Source organism: Carlito syrichta, unplaced genomic scaffold, assembly GCF_000164805.1.
Source record: "Carlito syrichta isolate Samal-C Ts95f unplaced genomic scaffold, Tarsius_syrichta-2.0.1 Scaffold96983, whole genome shotgun sequence".
Classification (NCBI taxonomy): domain Eukaryota; kingdom Metazoa; phylum Chordata; class Mammalia; order Primates; family Tarsiidae; genus Carlito; species Carlito syrichta.
Genome location: NW_007041079.1, coordinates 7,673 through 32,684, shown reverse-complemented (window position 1 = coordinate 32,684; position 25,012 = coordinate 7,673). Strand labels below are relative to the sequence as shown.

General features: G+C 39.8%; 1 protein-coding gene across 1 annotated transcript in view; it reads left to right on the top strand.

Annotated features, from left to right (window-relative positions):
• Positions 1 to 25,012, top strand: part of LOC103265009 (ELAV-like protein 4) — a 68,905-nt gene that overhangs the window by 40,567 nt on the left and 3,326 nt on the right. The gene's annotated exons all lie outside the window — the stretch shown is intronic.

Genomic DNA, 25,012 nt, shown 5'->3' with positions numbered 1-25,012 from the left:
ATAAAACTAGATACCAGTGCTTCTTTCTAAAATATAAGTAACTTCACTCTCCAAACACAGTTTCCTCACCTTAAAATTGGAAAATAATGCTTGCCTCAAAGGGCTTATTGCGCAGATTAAATGAGACTGGATGTATAGCATCTAGCACAATGCTTATTGTATAGCAGTCTCTCAATAAACCGGGATGTTATTGTTATAGATACAGCTGGTATGCCTCAAGGAAAGTGGACAGAACAGAAAAACTATATCAAGGTGTCCAAATAAGGCCAGGCATTGATCATGTTATCCAAGAACACTGGATCATCTGTCTTTTAACAGAATCGCCTATGCTTTCAGAAAACCGATATTTACATTCCTGAATAATCTTTATATAATAGGATGATAATTCAAACCAAATTAAAACCAGTTAACCATATGATTCTTCCTCCCACACTTGTATAGAAAATGTATTTTTGGTATAGCCTTGCCTTCTAAATGGAGACTCTGCCAGCTATATTAGTGAATATTATTAATCACCTTTTCAGAAGAGTTCCCTTAGAACTGTAGTTATATTTTTGAGAAGTACTGATTCATGGTGTTGTTCCTTGTTTTCTAAAGACACATGTTTAAACAAGCAGATTCCTTTACTGAAAGAATGCTAATTTAGTAGTTCACCGAGTGGATTTGAATAGGAGTGACAGCTTCGAAGACAGCCTTTAATTTGGTATACAAAACCAAAATTGTCAACTTTGGTTTGTTTAGCACCCTCTCCAGCACAAGCAGAGACATACAGTAGCATCTGAGCTTAAAGAAGAAGCTTATGGGTTGAAAGCAGAAATACAATTCAGGCATAAATTTATAATTATGCATTCTTCTTAAATTCAGGCAAAAAAAATTTATTTGTAGAGAACTTATAGGAATTAGGCAAGGAAATATAGAGAGACCAGAGATATTTGCCCTCATTTGGTAGCAGTGTTTAATAAAAGTAGAACTTGTGGTTGTAAAGAGTGCTTATTAAATTCTTCATTTACACTACCTAATTAATTCTAGCATTTTAAATTAACAGTGAAACTGGTCCCTGCTGTATCATTCCATAGATGCAGCATATTTTCTCCATCCACCCGTTGTTCAGGTTTAATTGGATATGCTAAAAGTCAGAGAGGGAGGGAGAGATAGGCTGTGGGGAGAGGGAAAGGAGTGGGAATAGCTCTAGCAAAGACCTTCCGAGGACTACATTTGGGGTTAAGTCTTAACACAGACTGAGAGAGGTGAGGTATCACACCAGGCAAGTGGTTGCAGCCGCTGGTTCAGAAGTCAGGGTAAATGACATCATAGGTATTTTTGTTGCCCTGATTTTTAACATCTCAGTCCCCTCTTTTCCTCCAACACCTCCTACAGATCTCAATGTATCTCGATCCTGTGAAGTTTACAAGAAGTTCTAAATATCCAGTGGGAGGATTGGGGGGTAGGAGGTGACAAAGAGATAAGAATTCAAGATTAAGATTTTCCAGCTCCAACCACTCCCTAAGAGAATGTAATGGATTCCCTTAGAAGAGTCTGGCTTCTGTAACGTTAAGATCCCTTGAAAGAGAAAGAGAAAGTGACTCTGTTGATAGCATCACCCACAGGCTGGATTCACCCTTGTCTGGGCTTGTCAATGAATTCGTCATTGAGAACACATAGAAAAAACTGGGACGTGGATTTAAGTGTTATGGTACTGACGACATAAATGCCACATTATCAGCACTTATTCTGTGCTAGGTACTAGCTAAGCACTAGATATACCTTATTTAATTTGACACAGAGAACACCCTCTGTTTTCTTTATGAGAAAACTGAAGCTTAGTGAGGTAAAGTAGCTTTCCCAGGCAATACAGTTATGAGCAGGTGGTGGAGTGGAGAGTCACCACAAGTTTCCAAAAGCATGATTTTATTTGGAAATATATGAAGACCCCTGCTTAACCCCCACTTCATAACCCAATGCAGCACTGTGTTCCTCTGAGTAGAACTTGCTGGCCGCCCTCTGAAGAGTTCACCTAATGCACCATGGCTTTAAACAAGACTCCTGTGTATAAAGTAAGGCAAAGATAACAATATTTGTCATCCTCTGGAGATATAACTCAGCCTGTGTCTTCCTTCAGAGTAGAGCCAAATGTACTGAAAATGCCAGGTTTTAGGTACGCTTACAGTGCTTTTGGACATCTCTGTTATTTATCTTCTCGGAAACATTTGCTTTTCTTTTTCCAGTTGGCAAAGGACCCTTAACAAGATAAAACACAAAGAGGAAATGTATGTCTTAAGTTGTTCTTGGTGTCCAGCCGTGGGCACATGATGGCACTGGAAACCAAGTCCTTTGTTTTTCTCCTTCATCCACTTGTAGCTTCTGCTGTTGGAGAAAAAAGGAAGTGGCACGTGGTTCACAGGATTCATGCAACCTAGAAACTCAAGGAATGAACACCAAACCCCTGGTAGAAATTAGGTTTTTCCCATGTACTTCAGAGAATTGATATAGTTTCTTTTTTTGTTGTTTTGATGCCTTTTTTGTTTTTGTTCTGTAAGCATTGAGATTGCGTTACTGAATCCACATCCCTCTATGATCAGCTTTTTAGGGGAGGAAACATATGATTTGGCCAGGACAGGGTTGGGTGGCTCAGGGTATGTCTTGAAACCAGCAGAGCTAGACTGCTAAGTTGAAGTTTTATAAGTGATTATCTTGTTACAATCCCACCCCAAAAGGAATAAAGAAAGGGAAAAAAGGTAACAGAGAAAAAATCCTTAGAAAGAAACACATCAATGTAAGATAACAAACAGTTTTGATCTGTCTACCCACATTGTGTGATTATTTCCATCACAGTGATAAAAAAGAATTGTATTTTTACTTGATGTCACTTTCCATGTATCCATGCAATGTACTTTTTAAGAGTAGTTTTCTATTCATTTCAGGCAAGTGAGAGCTCTGAAGGGAAGGTTTTGAGGACAAGGCAGTCCAAACTGAACTTCATTGAATGCAAAACTGAATATATCAGAGATTATTTTATAGAACAAACTATATAAATGTTGTGGGTAGTAGGAAGAGGTGAGGTTTGCATTGGCTGGCTGGAGCTATTGGGGAAGGTATGACAGAAGGGGTTAAGATTTAGGTAGAGGAAAAAAGCAAAGGGATAGACCTAAAATTCTGATCAAAGCACAAAATCATTACTCCTCTGTGCTTTTTTTTTTTTTTTTTTTTTTTTTTTGAGTCAGAGTCTCACTTCATCATCCAGGCTGGAGTGGAGTGCACTGCAACCTCGACCTGCTGGGCTCAGGTGATCCTTCCACCTCAACCTTCCAAGTAGCTGGAACTACAGGCATGAGCTACCATGCCTGGCAAATTTTTTGATATATGGTAAAGATGAGCTCTCACCAAGTTGTCCAAACTGGTCTCTAATCCCTGGACTCAGGGAATCCTCTCGCTTCAATCTCCTAAAGTGCTGGGATTACAGGCTTGGGCCACCGTGCCTGGAAATGAAGCTGGAACATGCCTCTTTAGAAGCAGTGGTGCCGGGCTCGGTGGCTCAGCCTGTAATCCGGTGCCTTTGGGAGGCTGAGGTGAGTGGATTGCTTGAGCCCGCGGGTTCGAGACCTGTCTGGGCAGCGAGACCTCCATCTCTACAATAAATCAAAAAAATTAGCCGGGTGTGGTAAAGCATGCCTGTAATTCCGGCTACTTGGAAGGCTGAGGCAGAAGGATCGCTGGAGCCCAGCAGGTCGAGGCTGTGGTGGCCGAGAGCGGCCACTGCACTCCAGTCTGGGGCGACAGAGTGAGACTCCAACTCAAAAAAAAAAAAAAAAAAAAAAAGAAGCAGTGGTCTAATATGAAGCAGTATTGCCTAATTAAGTTAAGCATGCCAAAAATTTAAGTCAGTTAGAGTTACACTACAATGGACAAAAGCAATATTTCTTTTACACCACCTCCTATCCATCTCTTTGTTTTCTTCCTTTATAATGCATATCTTTGGCTTAATTAATATTATCATTCCATTGAAAAAGCAGAACAAGGCAAAGAAAAAAAACTCTTCACTACTGTGGACATCAGGGTGAATATTTTGCTACTGCTTTTGTATCTGGATCTACATCTCTAATTAAAGGAACCAACTCAGTTTTGATGTGGTAACATTAGGTAGCTTTTGTTTTTTCTCAGATTTGTGAAAGTGCTAATAATCTCTCTTTCAGTAGGTGAGATGTGGGACATGGTGAGAGTATCTATTAAAACATCTAGGCCAAGAGGCATGACATAGCATCATCTGTTGGGTTGAAAAGGGAGAGGAGAGTGAGGGTTGTAGATTGTTTCATGTTACCTCCTATACTTTCAAGGTACTGGACTTAGAGGAACACAATGGGAAGTTGGTTAAGTTTTACTTCTGAGATAATTGTATAAACAATAAAAGACTCTGAAAAATCCTAAAATATGAAAGTGCTTTGAACTCACTTCTGAAATGTGAATTCAGCCCTAAGGCTAGTTTATTGCATAATTTCTTAACCACACTCAGAAAAGACAAATAAGAATAATAACAGCAGCTTTTGTATGTTTGTGTGTGTGTGTGTTTTAGTGTGTGTCCTAAGCACTATAATAAATGTTTTACATATAGTAGCTTATTTAAATAATAAATTTTGATTTCTTGAAGAATCATAAAAATAGCCAGTGCTTATTGAGTACTTACTATGCGCTAAGCATTGTGCTGAGGTCAGTAAATGGAGTCACAAGTAATCCTCAAGACAATCATTTTACAGATGAAGAAACTTGAAATTAGGAGCAGCTGAATAACTTGTCAAGGTGACTTAGCTTCCAAGATAGAGGAGCTTGGACTTGAACCCAGCACTGTCTGACTAATTGTGCGTTGTCTGATTTACACTTTATCTCTGGCAGTTTCCCCCAAAATACTAAACTGACTGCTCCCCTTTACAAATCAACTCAGCTTATATACATAGGGAATGAAAACTTTTAGGACAGAAAAACATAATTACAGCTCAAAATGTTTTGTTTTTAAAAAATAACTCACTATGTATTAAAAAGCTAAATTTTTGGATTAAGCAGGTCACTGCTTACCCAAACAAGGAAGACTTGATTTGGAGTGGTTTTTAACTTCGTATGTTCTCCTTTTATGAAATACCTTTCACTCTGTTCTCCTTTTCTTTATTTTGCAAGCACTGTATTGAAACAGATGCTGCCTTATATTTAAGCATAGTTAAAACCCAACCTCAATTAGGCATATCCAAGAAAATCCCAAGATATTGATTAGCTAAATGAACTTTTCTTCATTCAGAGGGATATTTGTTAGTGATAAGAGTACAGCAAATGGTAGCAATTATCAGAATATTTTGCTACTGATTTGAACACTATGCTTGGTACAGTGTGATGTGTCTCCTGAATTCAGAGGAAAATCAGGCATATTTGCTTCTGTCATTTTACTTATCACCTCCCTGCAGTCATACATATTTCACAATGAAGAATAAAACAGTTTTGATTTGTTGACTTGGGAAGATGGAGTTGGTTATTGTTGGGGGTGAATGGAAAATTTTTAGGTATGGAGAAGATTTGGCAGCCTAATGGGGTTACAAAACAGGAGAACAGAAGTCTGCCTTATTAAGGGGAACTTGAAGAACGTCAGAACATGAATTGCGAACAGTAAACCATGTAGTCATTGTGCCTCTTACACACTCATCCAGGGGCATCAGAGAGCTTCCGTCCTTTCTAATTAGGACAAGGTTGGAAGTTGAGCAGAGCTGTGAGATTTAGGGTTTGTGCAGATACATCATGCATCTTTTGACACAATTTATTTTCCCAGGATGGCAGTAGTCAGGAGTACAGACCAGGTATGGTTTCCTTTTACCTCCTGGCTGTCTTCCCCTTCATCTTCCCTTCCAAATCTGCCCTGCTTCCGAACTCAGATAACCATAGGAAAGTATTCTCACATCCCAGGAGAGATGTCTCAAAGAATTTTTACCTAGGATGTGAATCAGGCCTGGGTATTTTAAGAATTTTCTATTTCTGTGCTTTAGCTGACTGTTTGGTTCGTAAGACCAATTCCCTGCTCACCCAGCCTTCTCTCCTTCCCCCAACACACACACACACACACCCACACACTCACTCAGTCACTCCCCACCTTCCCTGTGTAATGGCCTGGTTGATTGAGACTAGGAACTAAGCAGGAAGGTAATGTCAAACTGAAATTTCCACACATTATCTAAAAATATAATTCATCAGCTTCAGGGTAGGAGGAAAGTGCTTTCTGAAATGTGTTAATGGGAAATTCATTTTTTTTCTCGTCTTCTGTGAGGTGTAGTAGTGGTGATTTCTTTTTTCAACCTATTCTCCCGCCCCCCATTCCACATTTCCCTTCCTGCTCTTGACTGATGAACTCTGTATGGCTTTATTCCTCTTAAGAACTAAAGATCTTTAAGTTGCCTTTTCGTTTCCTCTGCAGTCCCAAAATTGAACTTTGATAGGAGAAGATATTTCCCATTTGGAGAGAAGGTAAAAATCGGATAGAGACTATATATTTGTATAACGCTTTTACATTTGTAAAACATTTTCAGTCAACCAACAGTATTTATTTAGTGTCTGCTCTCTCAGACTAAATAAATGTCCTTCCCTTCTCTGAAATTCTGTATCAGTCTGTGAGGAAGCCAAAAAGGATAAGACATGCTTTGTGCCCACATGTTGCTGCAGGACCAGTGAGTGGTGGGAAGCCAGAATAAATTGCAGGTCCTTCCATTGGCCAGAAGATCTGGAAGGGACTGGGAGCCTTCTTATGATGCATCTCACTACACATCTACCTTTGCTGTTTTATGGGAGTGTTTTGTTTTTCATTATGGCACAGTCTCACCCTTCCCGGTCCTGGCTATTTATGACATTGGAAAGATAGTGAAAAAGGATTCATAACCATGCAGTGAAGGTGGAGGTTTGACATAATGCCTCCTATGTATCAGTTACAGTGCTAGGCATATTGTGTATGTTATCTCATTTTATATCAGTCATGCATGATCAGTGGTATTAGCCCTATTTTTCAGATGACGACGCCAAGGCCTAGAATTAGTCAGCTTGTAAGTGGGATTTGGTCTTTCTGATGGCAAAGCCTATACGTAGTCTTTCTGTTAATTTACCACATGTCTCTACTGAATGAAGACGAAGACAACATCTGTCATAAGTGTTCAAAGGAGAAAAAGATGACAATGAGCTGGGGGTCTCAGAGCAAGTGTCAATAAAGAATGAGCCTTCAATTTGGCAGAGATTAGACTGTAGAGACTAGTCTATGAGAAAGAAGCAGTGAGCCCAACTTCAGAGACATTGTTATGGAGTGAGTGTTTGTGTCCCCCCAACATTCTTATGTTGAAGCTCTAACCCTCAGTGTAATTGTGTTTGGAGATAGGGCTGGTATGGAAATAATTAAGGTTAGATGGGGTCATATGGGTAAAGCCATGATCTGATAGGATTACTGTCCTTATAAGAAAGGAAGAGAGACCAGAATTCTTTCCACATGCACACACCAAGCAGACCAGAAAAAGACCCCTCTGCAAGCCAGAAAAAGAGTCCTTACCAGAACCCCACACTAGTGCCCTGATCTTGACTACTAGTCTCCGTAACTGTGAGAAAATAAATTTCTGTTGTTTAAGGCTCCCAGTCTGTGATATTCTGTTGTGACAGCCAAGCTGACTAATACAGACATCTTAAAGGAATGGTGAATAGACAATCAGGACTACTCTGTGGGGTGTGGATACCACTTTTGTGTCAACGAAATAACTGAAACTCAGAGAGGTTAAGTAATTTATCCAGTGTCATAGCTGATAAGTGGTGGAACTGAGATATGAACCCAAGTCTATTGGACTCTGAAGCCTGTGTTTCTTCACTTTGCTAATAGGTAACCATACCTTACATAGAAGGAAGTTGACTATCTACAGACTTCCCATGGTGTCTATGATCTGGGAATCATTGTTTATCTTTCTGAGGTCAGGTTCACTCAGTGACTTCTCTTCCACCTACTTTAATTTCTTGCTTATTTATAAGTTTGGTTTTCTGCATGGCCCTTGTTTTGAAGTTGAATGTCTGGTGAGATGCAAGACCCCATCAACACAAAGTAGATACAGCTAGTTAGAGTAATAACTCCAATGTCTATGGCTGCTAATAGAATTTCTCATCACAAACATCTTGAATCCAATTAAATCCTCTTATTGATGGTATGAGCATAAAATGTAGACTGAGTAATCCATGATATGTGTCCTTTGTGTTTGTTTTCAGAGACTTTTAGTACTTTCTTTAACCTGTTGAAGTATCCAATATAGGCAATATTTGTACTCACGTCACAGGTAAGGCCAGTGCAGGCCAAAGAAGACTTGAGTCAAGAGCACTCGGCTTCTTATTTTCCTGCTCTTCCTTCCTCTCTTGTTTTCTTTACTTGTTTCCTGTCCCACAAGTTCCTAGCCCCACATCCCTTCCTATCACCCTTTCTTTAGCCTCTTCTCTAGGTGTACAAATTTTTCTTTTCTCATCTTTCTTATCTGGACCCATTTTTGGTTGATTGACTTGCTTTTTATGGGCAAGGCAGGCAGTAACACAGAGAAGCTACCTGAGTAGAGTCCATGTTTTTATTAACATGAGGCCTAAACAATGTGCCAGAGGAGGTATTCTGAAGCAGGCCTTCCTTGAGCGCCGCCCTAAACTGAGTTATTACTGATTTCTTGAGACTCTTCAGTCTTCTCTTTCTCTTCAGGCCCCAAGGCTGGACATGCAGGAACTTCAGTCTTCTGCTTCCATCTTTCTGGTGAAGGTTCCCACAGTGAGTTCTGGCTAGTTTTCCATTGCCCAGAACCCTGAACTGGGCAACAAACAGGAAGCTCAAATGTCACTCTCACTTCTGGTCCTGACTGTGGAAACTGGAACTAGTCCTCAGCCATCTTTGCTCTTTCCAGTACCCTCACCAGTCAAAGGAGCCTTCCTAATGAGACAGACCATCCTCCTTACGTACAAGACAGACCATCCTCTCTACGTACAAAACCATCCTCTATCTACATACAAAACAAAGAGAGCACTACCCAAGAGCTTCACTCTCCCCAATGCACGCATATACACACACACACACACACATGCCCCCAAACGCTTTCTGATCAGAAATACCAAACACAGTGCATTGAACTAACCTGAAGTGAGACAGACTTCAGTGAAAGTCCTGCTCCTTGCCTCTATAAACTCACATACTAAATAGATATATGTGTGGCCTTATCTAAGTCACTTTATTCCTTGGACCTCTATTTCCTCCAGTATACAGTAGAGATTAATCCTGACCCTACTTGTGAGTTCAAGCCAGGGGACACATTTGAAAGCACTTTGTAAACAAAAGCAACCTATTCATGAGAAGGACTCCTCCTAGCTCATAGCTCCTAACCACTTTTCACCAGGGGTCTTACCCCTGGGCTAACAGATGGATAAAGGGGGAGGAGAGGGAAAGCTGCTATCTGTTCCTGGTTCAATCCTCAGTTATGTAATTCAAAGTAGAAGATAGCATCTGAGAAGGCAGGAGGATGCAATGGGAACTTATATTTATTAAATGGAGTGAGAACTTATATTTATTAAGCACCTGCTAAATGCCAGATGTTAGATCTTGCTTTATAATCGTTATCTCATTTAGACAAGGAAACTTAGACTCATGGAGTTTAAAGTGATCGACCTAAGGTCACGCAGCTGGCAAGTTACTGAGCCAGTTGTATACCCATGTTTGTCTGCCAGTTGGGACAAGACACCTTCACAAGAGTGTTCCCAATGTTCTTGCTGTTTCATCCTGAGTCAAGAGTGTGGCTGTGTAGAATGTATTTCAGTAAGCTTCAGGAATAACTGCAGTGATAATGAACACCAGTTTTGGTTGTTTAATACAGATGCTCCTTGACTTACGGTGGGGCAGTATCCCCATAAACCTATCATAAGCTGCAAATATTCTAAGTAAAAAATGTATTTAATACCTTGACTAATCCATCCTAAAGTTTAAAAAAATTGTAAATTGAACCATGTTAAGTCAGACTGTCTGTATTTGAATGTTTCAGGATAATTTCTAAGAATGTTCTAAAAAAAAGAGACCACTTTTATAAGTGGCAACATGATAAAATAGAAGGATCTACCAAGTTTTTATCCTAGCACTAGCTGTGGGACTTTCAGCGGATCAAACCATTTATGGCTGAGGTTGTGCATCAAATGGGGATTATAATGCTGACTCTTCACACCTTCTTGTATGTCCTGAGGTCAGATAAGTTGCTAATGTTAAAATTATGCACCAATTTAGGATATTACTGTGGTCACCTAGAAGATAGGACATTGTAAGCAGGGAATTTATGAGGGTAAGGCCAACCCCCGTGTGATAAGCTAGCTTTGCTTTCTAGTCTGCCTTCCAGATGTTTTGTTCAGTTATCTATGTACATCTCAACAAAAGCTGATTAACTCTCTCAGACATCGGTGTCTAACTGTTATTAATGCTCAAGCTGATCAAATTACTATGCCACAGATCCTACTTGTGCTGTTAATATTAGATTTTGGATTCCGGTCTATAATGAGTGATTTTTTTTCCTCCGTGCATTGGAAAAATTGGTTAGCAGAGTTCATAAGAAAGTTTAATTAGCAGGCTGTTTGTGAAAATAGCAGTTGTGAGTCATCATGCAGAATGAACTAACATTTCTCAGACTTGAAATTAATCTTCTGTTCCTTGAGCAGCCACATAGGATCCTTGTGTTTGGGAAGCTGGTGTCCACATGCTGCCCACTTGAATGGCACCATGTAATAAACTAATAACAAAAACAGCAAATTTTTAAACCAAGAGAGGAAGAGGAGGTGTAGGGTGTTTGTATATTTGTATATGTGTGTCTGTCTTCCAGGGAAGTCTCATGGACCTACTATAATCCAGCACTGTGCTTAGCGAGATAGCCTAGTGATTAAGAGCAACACTGCCTTTATTTACATCCCAGCTTACCGCTTACTAGCTACACATAGCAGGCAAATTCTTACGCTCTCTGTGCCTGTTTTTCATTTCTAAAATGGGGGTATTGATATGATTACCCCCATTTTATAGGATTAATATACATAAAATACGTAGAACAACACTTAGCATATAGTAATACAATTCCTACTGCAGTTCTATGAGGTATAGGTATTATTAGCCCTATTTTATGGGTGAGGAAACAGACTCAGAAAGGCTAAGTAATTAGAGATCACACAGTTTCTAAGTGACAGAGCAAAGTTGAACCCATGTTTATTTGACTCTAAAACCCCTGTCTCTATCTGTTGTACTATACTACTGTTCACAGTCATATGCCTAATCCGTTAAGTATAGATACCATACATGTGTGTCTCTGTGTGTGTGTACCTACAAGATGTTGCCCCTGCTTGAAGATCCATACAGCGACATACAATTATGTTTTGTTTTGTTTTACTCAGGTCTTTGGTTCTTCTGGTGAGACTCCTTGAGCTCACTGCATGCTGACTGCTAACACAGGAGCTAGAACCATACTCATACAACTTGTACCAACATGAAAACATGTCTTCATATGTCTGACTCCCCTCCCCACTATGCATCGCCGTACTGTGTTAGGATCATCCCAGAAGCAAGACTACTTGATATCTTCTGGGAAGCAGAATCATAGACTGTCATGGTGAAAAGAGACCTTAGAAGTATTTTCTGTCTCACTCTTCCTTTTTTTCTACTGGCCCCTCTGTTATCTCAGGAACTCAGCTTTGGGGACCAGACCCCTCCACTTTAGGGTAGTTACATCCCGAGGCAGTATTCTGTACATTCAAAGGGTAATGTTCATTTGGGAATTGCATCTAAAAGTCTTTCCCAAAGGTGCTTAACTGATAATATGTTTTTTGAAAAGGTTTCTGTGACCAAATGAGTTTGGGAAACTGAAGTGAATCAAGTTTAAAAGTGATTTTTTAAAACCCCTTCTTCTCTGAGTCTATGCTAACATGCATTATAAAACTTAAAAGGAATGATATAATATGTAGCATTACCCAAGGAACCTTTTTTCTCCAGCATTTTGTATACTGTCATTTTCTTTTCTTTTTTTAAAGATTATTATAAAGATGTGGAGTACGATTCAGGGTTAGGTATACAAATGTTTATTATGCAGTTACCCTTGTTGATGAGGTGCGTATAACTGTCATTTTCAAACCAGGAGAGAAGACTGAAGCTCCATGAGGGATATGTTTGGGAGTGGGAGAGAAGGAGGTAGTTTGGGACATTTCCTACCTGATGACCTCATTTCTTTTGTTAAGAGGAGAGTTCCTCTAATTGCTTGTGGGTGGGCAAGTAGAGACCTTGGTATACTAGGAAAGTCTCACCTACTCCCAGGTAAAACAAAAAAATAGTGTCAATGTAGACCCATCTCACACATTTTTTTGAAAATTATTGAGTACTGAGCATGTTCTGGCTGTAATTCAAACCATGGGTTCATTTGATGTCCTTGTTGTTGGAATGACATTTCATTTTCCATTGCCTGGAAGAGCTGAGCCATTAGAAGGTGCTCACATTTTGTAATCTCACACACATTCCCAGGCTCTCCTTCATCTTCTTGCCTGCCACGTCCTTAACTCAATGTAACAAAGCTGGTCATACTTGCTTGGTGTAGCCATTCCCCAAGAATCCCTTAGCTTTTTAGAAAATTAAAGAAGATGGCTTTCCTCCTCAATTCCTACCCTACAGATCTATTTCTGCATGAGTTCTTTTGTTCTTGGGTTTTTTAGGTCTTTATTTTGCCTTATTTCTTACATGCAAGCTGAATGGTGATAAAAAAGAAAAATATACTTTTGGGTTTTTTTTTCATGGATGTGGGAAATCTCTTTCTTTTTCAATATTTGTTGGAACTGAACTAAGCTGTCAGACTACAGTGGTGAACTTCATGTCTGGTACTTTACTATCAGGGAACTCCTTGATGATAAGGACAGAGGTATTCCTGTCTACAATTCACACAGATATTAGTGGTAGGTGCAAGACCAGAGAACCCCAGGGCACTAGTTATTTCAGAAAGTACACACTGACAGAGTTTTTCAGACAGAGTCTTTTAACTAACTTTTGACACCCTGACTTATCTCTGCACAGACAAGTTATTTGTCTCATCTCCTTCAGTGAGAGCCATGAATTTTCTTTTACTTTGAATAGGGGCAGTTTTAATCGATTTATATTCAGTTAATATTTATGAAGCATTACTCTGTGCCAAGCTCTCTCATATAACTTATCTCATTTAATCAAAATCCCAACATGATATCAGGAGCCTGCACAAGCCCTTTGTAGAATGGTGTCTGGTGGGAGTTTTGGAAGCCATTGTCTTAGTGTTAAATACAGCAGTTCCTTTCACCCACAGACATTTCACCCACAGAAAGTCTCATTTTGCCCAAAGGCTAATTACAGTGTATGTAATTAGTATTAACCTGATAATTTTTTTCTGCCTCTTCTTCCTTTGTTGCTAAACCCTGGGCTTTAACATCAGCTGCATTTCTGGAGTCACCTGTTGGTTTGCATCTACTCTGGGTGGAAAGGTTTATCTAGCTGACATCCAAACCTTTGTTTCATGTGAGAGTAAGCCAGCCAAGAATTAAGAATTCTGGTTCATTTTTCTGCTGGGAGTTTGCCAAAATCCTCCTCTTTTTTTTCAGCCCTAGTTAAAAATATTTTTAAATGTGTGACTATTCTTTCCTGTCTTGTAAGAATATTCTGTACATAATTTAATGTTGCTTCGATTAAGAATCTTTCATTGCCCTAGGGTCATCAGTCTGAACACTCTTTTTTGTATGATAAATACTGAAGTTGAGATAGTTGTCACTGAGTCTTCTATTGTCCCTGGTACATTACCTAGAATATTTTTGCTTTTTTTTTTTTTTTAGCCAAGTATTTCGTACCAACTTTTTTCTTACAAATTTCCTTTATTTTCTGAACAAACAGAAGAAAAATTGGGTTCAAATTAGTTCATCTTTTCATTTATTGAGGTTTATTATTGAAATGTATATTTGGAGACCTATCATTTGGAACAATTTATATTATAGGACAAAACCAAAACCAAAAGAGGAACAACAACAACAACTCCTTTGAGAATTAGTTGGTTGGCTTTTCTTACTGAATAGTGTCGCTTTGTAATTGGCCCTCTCTTCTTTGGGGCTGCTGGAAATGAATGTATGTTCTTTGTGCATTTCCATGTGCAGAAGCACGTTTTACATCTCCGTGAACAGTTTGGTTGATAGCATTTCTGAAATCAGGAAACTCTATTAAAAGCCTGTGTGGGCTTTGGAGCTGTATGGATTCAAGTCTTGGGATCTTAGGTTTCCTTGATTGTAAATGGCAGTAATAATGCCTACCTTACAGGATTATTTGCGGGGACTAGATGAAATGATAGAATTAAAGTGCCTAGTACAGTGTCTGGCACTCAAAAAATGGTAACTGTTTTTCTTAACTGTCACTCACTTATTGAATTCATTCATTCAACACAGATTTGTTGAAAGTATCCCATGTGCCAGACATTGGTCATAACAAGATCCATATGGATCTAATGAGACCCAACACCCGCCCACACACACACTTAAGGAATTTAAGGTCCACTGAGAAATGCATTCTGTTCAACAAACTTATATGGAATACCTACTGTGGGCCAAGCACTTTGCTTGTTGCCATCTTGATGCCACATGGTGAGTAGAAATGACATCTCCTTAGGAAGCCAGAATGTAACCTCTGGAAACAAAGAATGACTCAGAGTTATTCTAAATACTTTGGGAATTCAGAATAAGGAATGCTGAGTCCTGTTTTTTAAAAAAATGGCAGAAGCCGGGCTCGGTGGCTCAGCCTGTAATCCCGTGCCTTTGGGAGGCTGAGGTGAGTGAATTGCCTGAGCCTGCGGGTTCGAGACCCGCCTGGGCAGCGAGACCTCATCTCTACAATAAATCAAAAAATCAGCCGGGCGTGGTAGCGCATGCCTGTAATTCCAGCTACTTGGAAGGCTGAGGCGGAAGGATTGCCGGAGCCCAGCAGGCGAGGTTGTGGTAGCCGGGAGCGGCCACTGCACTCCAGTCTGGGCGACAGAGTGAGACTCCAACTCAAAAAAAAAAAAAAATGGCAGAGAGCACACACACTCAAAATTACAGATACCTAAATGATTCCTGAACCTCTGTCATATATACATCTGAGAATGAACTAAACCTAGAAATGGTATTGACAGTACAGGTTGATATCATCATGGAAGAAAAGGCTATAAACTTAGTGGCAGTTCTCTCTTTTTAAGGAATGGGTGATTATCCTGTCCCCTCCTCCTGGAATGCTCTTCTCTGCCTGTTGCCCTTGACTGCCTATTGCTTGGCTGTTGTCTATCAGTCTTTTCATATTACTCTCAGTTCAGGTATCAGTTCCTCCAGAAAACTCTTTCTCCTTCTTACTATAACACTTAACTGTACTTTACTATCATTGTTAATTCATGGGTCTGACTTTCATACTAGATAATGAACTCCTTGTTTCTTCTTTGGTCCTCAGTTTCTACTCTGTAGAAGAGATATCATTGATATGAAAGTCCTTTCCAAGACTGTCATTCTATGATACACCAAATTCAGTTTGAAAGTCACAACCAAGTTAGGAGATGGGAATGGGATACTTTGAGATATATATTGGAATTAATTGGAAGAATAGTGACTTGGAGATAGTACTAGAAAACCCAGGCTCTCTCAGCCATACGCTTCTGTCAGATCAGGTATTTAGCATACAAATGAGCATATTTTCAAGAAACCAGGGCACAGCAGAAAGTGGGGGAGTCAGATGGGCCTAGATACTGTTTTCTAGCTAAATAACCTTTCGTAAGTAACTTCTCCCTCTGAGCCTTAGTTTCCTCTTCTATAAAACAGGGATAGAAATATCTGCTTCATAGGGTTATAAAGATTTAAGATATAAGTAAAGTGTGTGGCCCATAGTAGGTGTTCAATAAATATTCTCTATTATTTTTATTTTCCCAGTTAGAAATGGGTATAAACTGAAACCAGGTGTAAGCTTTGGGTCCAAAATAAATATAACTTAGAACCTTTGAAGAGATCTTAGTAGTCAGTCTTGCAGACTGCTGTAGCATCTCCTGACAAAGGGCAAGCCTAACTTCTGTTAGCATACTTCTAGTCAGGGAGCCCTTACCACCTCACAAAGCAGCCCATTTCCGTATAAAGTCATTATTAGAAAATTCTTCCTTTGATCAAGGCAAAAATCTTTCCCCTAATTTCCTTCTACTACCTGATTCTCATTCTGTCCTTTGGAGCCCTGTGTAGCAAATCTACCCCTGCCTTCCCATGATAACCTTTCAGAATATTAGAAGGAGCTTTGAGTATCTCTAGAGTCTTTTCTCCTTCAGACTAAATGCCCATAGATCTTTCACATGTGTCTTATGGGTAATGATTTCTCTTACCAACTTCTTCTGGACATGCATGAGGCTCTGTTAATAAATATTTTGCTGTTCTTCTTGGTCTCTTTCTGTTTGGTATTTGAGAGACAGAGAGTGGTTAAGAGAATGTAAGTATGCATGAAAATAGATAATATTGATTAACCTAACCAATAAACATTTATTGGATATCCAACATGCCAAATGCCCTTTGATCATTCTTGGGGTTACAGAGATGGAAAAAACACCATCTTGGCTGCAAGTGTCTCCCAGTCTAATAGGAAGTTGTGACACATTGAGAGACAGTTTTGAAAGGGTATATCAGTAAGAATGTTTATCTTACCTGCAAGACTGAGGAGAGAGGGCCTGAGTGGTTTTCACATAGGCCTTATTCAGTAACATGGTAGAATCAATGTAAAGAAACCAAGGGTCCCCCTTTCCTCTTTTTAGTTATTTGACAAGGTGAGTTGCCCTTACATTCACTTGTGCCATTGCTCCAACACACAAAGCGTGCTCCTGCCTCAGGGCCTTTGCATGTGAGACTCCCTCTTCCTGGGACTCTTCTACCTTAGATAAGAGTAACTGGCTACATCATTCCCTCAGGTCTCTGTTCTCATATCACCTTAGTAGGGGTACCTTACCTGATAATCTTATGAAAAATTTGCAGCCCCACCCCCACACTACCTTTCCCCTTCTCTACTTAATTTTCTCCTTAGAACTGACAAACTTTATATTTTATTTATATATTTTTTGTCCATCTCCCTCAACCCCAATCAGAAAATAAATTCATTGATGGCAGAAGCCAAGTATGTTTTGTTCTCTTCTACGTTCTCAGTGAATGGAATTATGGCTGGCATTTAACTGATAATCAATATTTGTGGGATAAATTTAGTGCTTGAATTCGGCCCTCAAGTTGGGATGTCATCACATTGATAGAGGAACTTTATCAAAACTTTATCTTCAAAGCCCAGCTAAATGCCTCCACTTCCCGGAGGCCTTTCCTTATTTGCTCAGTCAGAATTAGTCGCCACTTCCTCTCTGTTCCTGTATATAGCTTTGAAAGAAAAATCTCTGCTATATTTATTATTTGTGCTGGGTTATACTTAGTTCTTATACCTTGTCTTTCCTTTCTACATCATAAGCCCCCTGAAAGGAAGAACAATTTCCACCCATAGTGTCTAGCATGTAGTAGGTGCCAGTTACATGTGGGATTTGTATGCTTGTAGCATATTATGTGCTTCAATGTAAAAGAAAAGCATCAGAAGCATTCTCTACTTTCAAGGAGGCTGGGGCTTCATTGAAGAAATAATATGCACATAGGAAACAGTGTAAGCCAGTATCTCATAGGGCATGGGAGAAGAAGCAAAAGGAACAAACATCTGTTGAGCATTTGTTATATGCCAGTCACTTTACTTGCATTATCACTTTTTTTTTTTTTTTTTTTTTGAGTCAGAGTCTCACTCTGTTGCCCAGGCTGGAGTGCAGTGGCATGATCACAACAATCATGGCTCATGGCAGCGTCAACCTTCTGTGCTCAAGTGATCTTTCCACCTCGGCATTCCATGTAGGTGGGACAGTGGGCACATGTCACATACTTGGTTAATTTTTTGATTTTTTGTAGAGATTGGGTTTTGCTATTTTGCCCGGGTTGGTCTCAAACTCCTACACTCAAACAATCTGTCTGCCTCGGCCTACCTAAGTGCTGGGATTACAGGCATGAGCCACCATGCCCAGCCTGCATTGTAACTTTCAATTCTCCTAATAACCTCTTGGGAAAAGGTAATATTAACCTCATTTTATAGGTAAGGGTACTAAAGCAGAAAGAGCAAAATTTGGGGACAAAAAGAAACAGTGTATATTAACAAATTTTGGGTGTGTAGAATTTCCAGAAACCAAGACACAAGGAGGGTCACACAACAATAAGCTAAAGAACTAGATTCAGACACATGTCTGACTAACTCCAAGTCCCTTTCTTTCCATTGTTTCTCATCATACTTCAAACCAGTGTTTCTCAATTTTTAATGTACATTTGATGCACCTGAGCATCTTGTTGTAATGCAGATTCTGATTCAGTAAGTCTGGGATGGGACCTGAGGATCTGCATTGCTCACAAGTCCCTTGGTGATGCTGTTGATACTGGTATGGGACTGCACTTTGAGTAGCAAGGCTTTAAGTCATAATTAGTTGGAGGAAATCGTGTGACTGACCAAAAGAAAATAAATCCTCTGACTAGTCGACTGAAATAACATTGGGCTTGCAAGGATAAAAGCAAAAATTCAGACTGATGTTGTAAACCTCCTAGAGGTGGGATGGGAGAGAGCAATCATAAGTACTCCAGAACCCTGAGGCATCCCCAGTCAGTGTTAAGAAGAAGAAGAGACCCAGTGCAGGGTGAATGCATCTCCTTGACTACTTACCTGATGCCTGACACTCTGCTGGGCACTTGCATGGATGCCGGTCCCTGTGGAGAGAAACCATGAGCTGGGATATCACATAGACCTGGGTTAATTCAAATACTAGCACTAGAGCCTACTTGCTGGTTGACTTTGGACAGACTATTTAACATTTCTCAGGCTAGGCTCAGTGGCTCAGTCTGTAATCCCAGCACTTTGGGAGGCTGAGACAAGTGGATTGCCTGAGCCCGTGGGTTTGAGACCAACCCAGGCAACTTAGCAAGACCTCATCTCTACAATAAATCAAAAAATTAGCCGGGCGTGGTAGCTACTTGGAAGGCTGAGGCAGAAGGATCGCCGGAACCCAGCAGGTCGATGCTGGGGTGGCCTCACTTTCCTTATCCTTACAATGGGTCTGATGACACCCATTTCACACAGGATTAAATAAGGTAACATTAGTAAGCCACTTAGCACAGTGCCTGGCACAAAGTAGGCACTGAACAAATTGTAGCTGCTGCTAGTGCCCATGCTAATATAATCCTCACAGAGATCCTTTGATTGTGAGGATTAAGGAATTATCTCTATTTTTCCAGATAAGGGAACATGCTGATGAAGCTTAAATGACTCAACCAAGGTTATACAGCAAGTACAGTTTTAAACCACATACACATTTATATATTCAGTAACAACTGACCCTTTCCTGGGTGTGTTCAGGTAGCTTTTGGAGGCAGATGAAAGCAGGGAGAGGCATCTGGGAACTGGCAGTGAAGGAGTCCTGTGATTTGTAGTTGGCTGTGATTAACCCGGTGTGTGGATTATCAGCACGTAGGTGATCCTGAGGTGACTGGGGATTTTATCATGTGCTTTGTGAACAAGATTTCAGCCTGAGCTAGGGGTTCTAACATCCACAAAAATTCCTTACTCAACTCAGAAGTTTTCAACAGCAGCTACCCATCTGGTTGCCCCCTCAGGGGCTCTGCAAATGAGAGTAGTAACTGTTAGGTTTCTGGAGAATTATGGTTTTTAAAGAGAGAAAAAGCAAGGTGTGCAGGTTGGCAGTGCAGAAGTGTCAAGGTTCCTTCTGGCCAGTTTCTCTACTGCTGCCATCGACCATGAGGATGTCAGGATCAGAATAATCCCCAGGACCCTAAGGCAAGGAAAAACTACTTCTATCCAGAATGGCTGGCAAAATAAGGGGTGATAACCAGTTATGGTCTCGACATTTTTAGAGATTGAATACAATAAAAATTCTTATACAGACTCCTGAAGATCATTTACTTTTTCTTAGCTGATTAAAAAAGCCTCTGATGTATTTCAGGGCCTCCAAATAGTTAATGTTTTAGTTCAAATGGAGTAATAGTGGTTATGATAAAGGGTACAGAATTTGGAGTCAAAAAATCTTGACCAAGGAATCAGCAAACTACAACCTACAGGCCAAATTGGACCCATTGCCTGTTTTTCTAGATAAAGTTTTATTGGAACACAGCCATGTTAATTTGTTTACATATTGTCTATGACTGCTACACAGTGGCAGAGTTGTCATGACAAGGACTATAGGACCCACCAAGCCTAAACTATTTACCATTTGTCCTATACATTAAAAAGTTTGCCAAGCCTGGTCTAAGCTAAGATCTAGCTCTGTGATCTTTGGCAAATCACCGTTTTCTCTAAACTTCAGTTTCCACATCTGTAAAATGATGATTATCTCTCACACAGGGATCTTGTGAGAATCACATGAAATAGAATGGATGGGAAAGCACTATGTGAACTCAGAATCTCTGTGGAAAGGTGGGCAAGGGTAGATTTTGTTGTTCACCTGATCTGTGCTAGAAGAGAACCCATGCAGGACATTCTTTCTTTGTGTTTTGTTTTCTAATCCCTGGTGTGAGTTTATTGTTGTGTTCTCTCTTTCTCACAAATGCAGAATGAATTCCCCCAGTATCCCCTCTTTGCCCTTTCTTCCTCCAAACATATAGAACATATCTGGTCAAATGCTTCCAGAAATGAAGAATGACTATAAATGCATACTCCCATTCGTTCGCTTATCCAGCGTATGTTGATTACCTCCTGTGCACAAGGATGCAAACTTTTATGAGCTAGCTTTTGTGCAAAGTCGTTCAGCTTCTAAGTGCTCAGTTTTGTGAACATGTTTCATCTGTATTTTACACATAAAACTGCAAGAATAAACTTGTTGCCATGTCATAGTAGGAAGACACATTGTGTGTTTGTGTATGTGTGTGTATGCATGTGCCTGTGCTTTATAAAAATAGAAATATTCAGGTTCAGATTTAAGAACAGCTTGTTAAAAACAAAAACTGTTTAATCCAAAATACACTGGAGTGCTTTAAAGTATAACCATTATGTATATAGCAGTTTTCTCTTGGAAACTACATTCTGCATTATAAGTTTCTATTCCTAACTGCCAAGAATGCATTTCTTGCCCGTACATTGGTAACTGAGAACCCCTCACCCATGCCTGCTGGGCAGAACTATTAGGGACTTGTCAAATACAGGGGTTGTAGGTCACCTGAGCATCAAGGATCCAGTTATTTGCTATAGTGTCTAAATTTTGAAGACAGTGTTCATTTTGTATTATCTTATTTTTTTTGGTAAAGATGATTCAGTAAACATAACTTCAGTGATTTCATTTTTTATTTGTTCAACATGTTATCAAAATAAACTCATAAAATGGGAACAAAAATGCAGTTTGTTTTAATTTTCTGTTCTGAAAATACTGTTTCCATAACTATATGCTCAGAGCTATGGCTGATAAAGGGAGAAAAATCAGTTATTAGAAAAAATGATAAGACATTATCTATTTTTGGGATGCAGATACATACACACTAGCTTAGGCTCCAGACTGGGTCCCCCGGGCTTTCCCAGCATGGTGGCTCTCTTGGTCCCATGAAAAAAGTGTTGGTGTTTTTTGTGAATGTATTTCATCTGTATTTTTCTATAATCACTTAACTGCAGTTCTGAAACCTATTACTGATACGTGCCCACCAAAATTAAAACAAAATTTTTTCTCATTTTTCTTTCTCCCACTACTAAAACAGTTTCTAAAAGAAAAGAAGCTTAGGTTTTTGGATTTTCTACTTGTCCTCTGTAGGACATTTTAAAAGAGAATGCTTAGATCCATAGAGTATTTTTTTATTAGACTTAGCTGGATTCTTCCTATGATGGTGAGAAGCATGTTAAGAAAGCTAACTAGGCTAACCACAGGTAGTTCCATTGTGCTGCCAGTTTATCTCACATCTTTAAATTCACAGGCAAGTTTTTGCCTCTATCTTCTTCTCGTTCACTGCAATGTTCTGTTTTAGAGTTTGCAGTTCATTATTTTATATCAAGGAGAATCAGCATCCTTTTCCCCTTCGTCCTTTCTAAAATGATGTTCATCTGGTTTTTAGCATTCCCAAAAGCACCCTCATTTTTGATGTTAAATGAAGTCTAGCTCTAAACCCAGAGCAGGTGATGATAATACAGTAATGCTAATTGCTAAGGTGATGGTAGATTTGGGACTGATACAGACAGGTGGGTTGACATGGAGTCTTTTCCCTCACTTGACCTTCAGAATCTTCCCGGAACTTGAAGCTGAGTATGTTTTCCTTTCTTCGGAAGCAAAGGTCTAAAACAAAGATAAAATATAGAATGCAAAAATAATACCCACTGTATTTATTTTAGGTTTCCATCAATATATGAATAATTTGAGAAAGGGGGTATTGTATCAGGAGCATGTACTGCTGGTAAGCATGATAAATTTCTCCACATTATACTGATGGGCATATAGGACCCACCAAGCCTAAACTATATATTCATTCCATCAGTATAATGAATCAGGTACTATTTCAATGTGAGTTAGGTCTAATGTTTGCAATTAAATGGTGAATGTTTTGTTTATATTTTTCATTTTAATTTTATACAAATTAAGTTGGGCTGGATAGATTGACCATATTACTACTTTCCTAGAACTTAGTGAATGACTATGTTTAAAAAGTGATTATAAGATTATTTTAATACAGCAAATTTTTAAGACTTCTTGTATATGCAAGGTAAATATGATTGAGAAATTTACATAATGAAAATGAATTTAATTAGGTGAATTATTTAGTTAGGCTTGATGAGGTAGAGCCAAATTTAGGATAAATGATATTTTTAAACCAATGAAATTAGTCTCTGAATTTATGTATTTGCAAAATGAAGTTTCTTGGAACATGTGACGAAGTCTTATAATTCACACTCCTCTCTCTCTTTCTCTCTCCCTCTCTCTCTCTCTCTCTCTCTCTCTCACACACACACACACACACACACACACACACACACACACACACACACACACACTGCTCACACATCACACTTACACAGTGAAGTGGAAAGGGAAGAGTCCTAGCAGCTGGAGTTTGCCCAGCATTCTCGTCTCCCTTTAGTTACTAATTCTGGCTGGTGAAGGGTACATCTGGTAAAGTTTGCCCCTATCTTTCCTATTCTAACCCTGTTCTTCCAAAACACAAAGGAATATCCTAATGGAAGATGTTGTCATTTTGGGCTTTCCATTTGGGGAACAATGTCATGATTCTCTTTCCCTCCATCCTATAAAGGATAACAAAGTCACCCATTTTCTGATCCAGAACCTAACTTGTTTTCCAGGTTCCCTCCTACAACCAACACAAACACAGACATTTACCAGCAAAACAGAAGCTGTTGGAAAGATTTTTTGGCTGCTGAAATGGGCTCCTGTCACCAGGAAATGGCAGGTTTTTAGCTATATTGTCTCCCAGCCCTGGCCTTGGTACTCCAAAGAGAGTTTTATGTAATCAGTCTTTGCTGACATGTGACGTCCTGTCATTTTCCTCCCCTTCGGCTCTGCTGCCGCCCACAAATCAATAACATTGCCTGGGAAGTTCAAGCTGGTTTTGCAGCCACCCCAAGCTCTGTGTTTCTTAAAGGGTATGTCAGAAAATGTAAAGTTTCCTAATGATATTTCTGGCTGATGACACATGGCAGAGCTGATGGACTATTTATAATCAGTGGCACGATCGCAAGCACATTATTTTTATTTCACTTGGGGGGAGCCCTGTCACTTGCTACCTCTCTTTGCAGACAAATTGATGCTTTCTCCACCTAAAGTAGCTAAATCCTCCTTGCAGACTGTGTTTGCACTCTCCCCTTTGTGTTAGGAGCTCCCCAGCTCTTTCCAATAGAACTCCCCTCCTTTTTTTTAAATTGTTATTTGGCTCAAGGGATGATAGGACAAAGAATGATTTGTAACAACTGCTGTATGTTCTGGCCATGCCTGCGTCCTTCACTATACACATCTCTAGTCTTTGCTGCTCAGATCCTGCTACATCCCTCTGAGTGTGGGCATGGCTGGCATGTCCAAGGCAATAGACACAGCTACTATGTCCAGTAGATGCCCCAGTTTTACAGGACTGAGCAAAGCAGAGCTGTTTTTGTTGAGCACCTACTATGATCTAGGCAATGTATTTGGTAGGCATTTTATATTACAATATGTCACTAACTCTTTAAAACCTATCTGAGGTAAGTGCTGTTATCTCCAAGATTTGGGGTTAGGGGAAATGGGAGATTAAATGACTTCTGTTCAAAGTCCCTCAGCAGATAGAGAAAGCCTCAGGGCTGCAGTTTGAGTATCTTCTAACAAACCACACCCACTCTCTTTCCACTACCCTGTCCTGCCTTTCCCTGATTATATGGACATTTGAATATGTCTTGTGTGGATATGCAGGGGTACTTACCCATTTTTAGCTCGGGAAGCTTGTGTGAGTTTAAAAGCCAATGAGAGTGAGAGTTGGAGGAATTGGAAACCTCTCAATCTGGGGGTAAACCCTGGCATAAGAGGAGCCATATACCAGATAGTTTTGACTCACCACAGTGGGAAGTGTTGCCTCTATAAAGATACTGAGCACGCTTACGCTTTCTCTCTCTCTCTCTCTCTCTCTCTCTCTCTCTCTCTCTCTCACTCTCAATTGGAACCCTCTCCTGCCCTCCTCCACAGTCTGGTTCTTTTGCAAACAGGAAGAGCAACTTTTGCTAAAACAAGAGCAGCATACATCTGAGAAGGAGAATGAACCAAAGGCCTAACCCGGAATTAATAGAAAACCCAGCCCTAGAGCAGCACGAAGCCCTGCAATAACGTCTGATATTGTGTAAACACCCGGGGGCCAGACCCTGAGTTCAGGTTTCCCAGTCAACTTGACGGCTGCAAGCAAACATGAATGG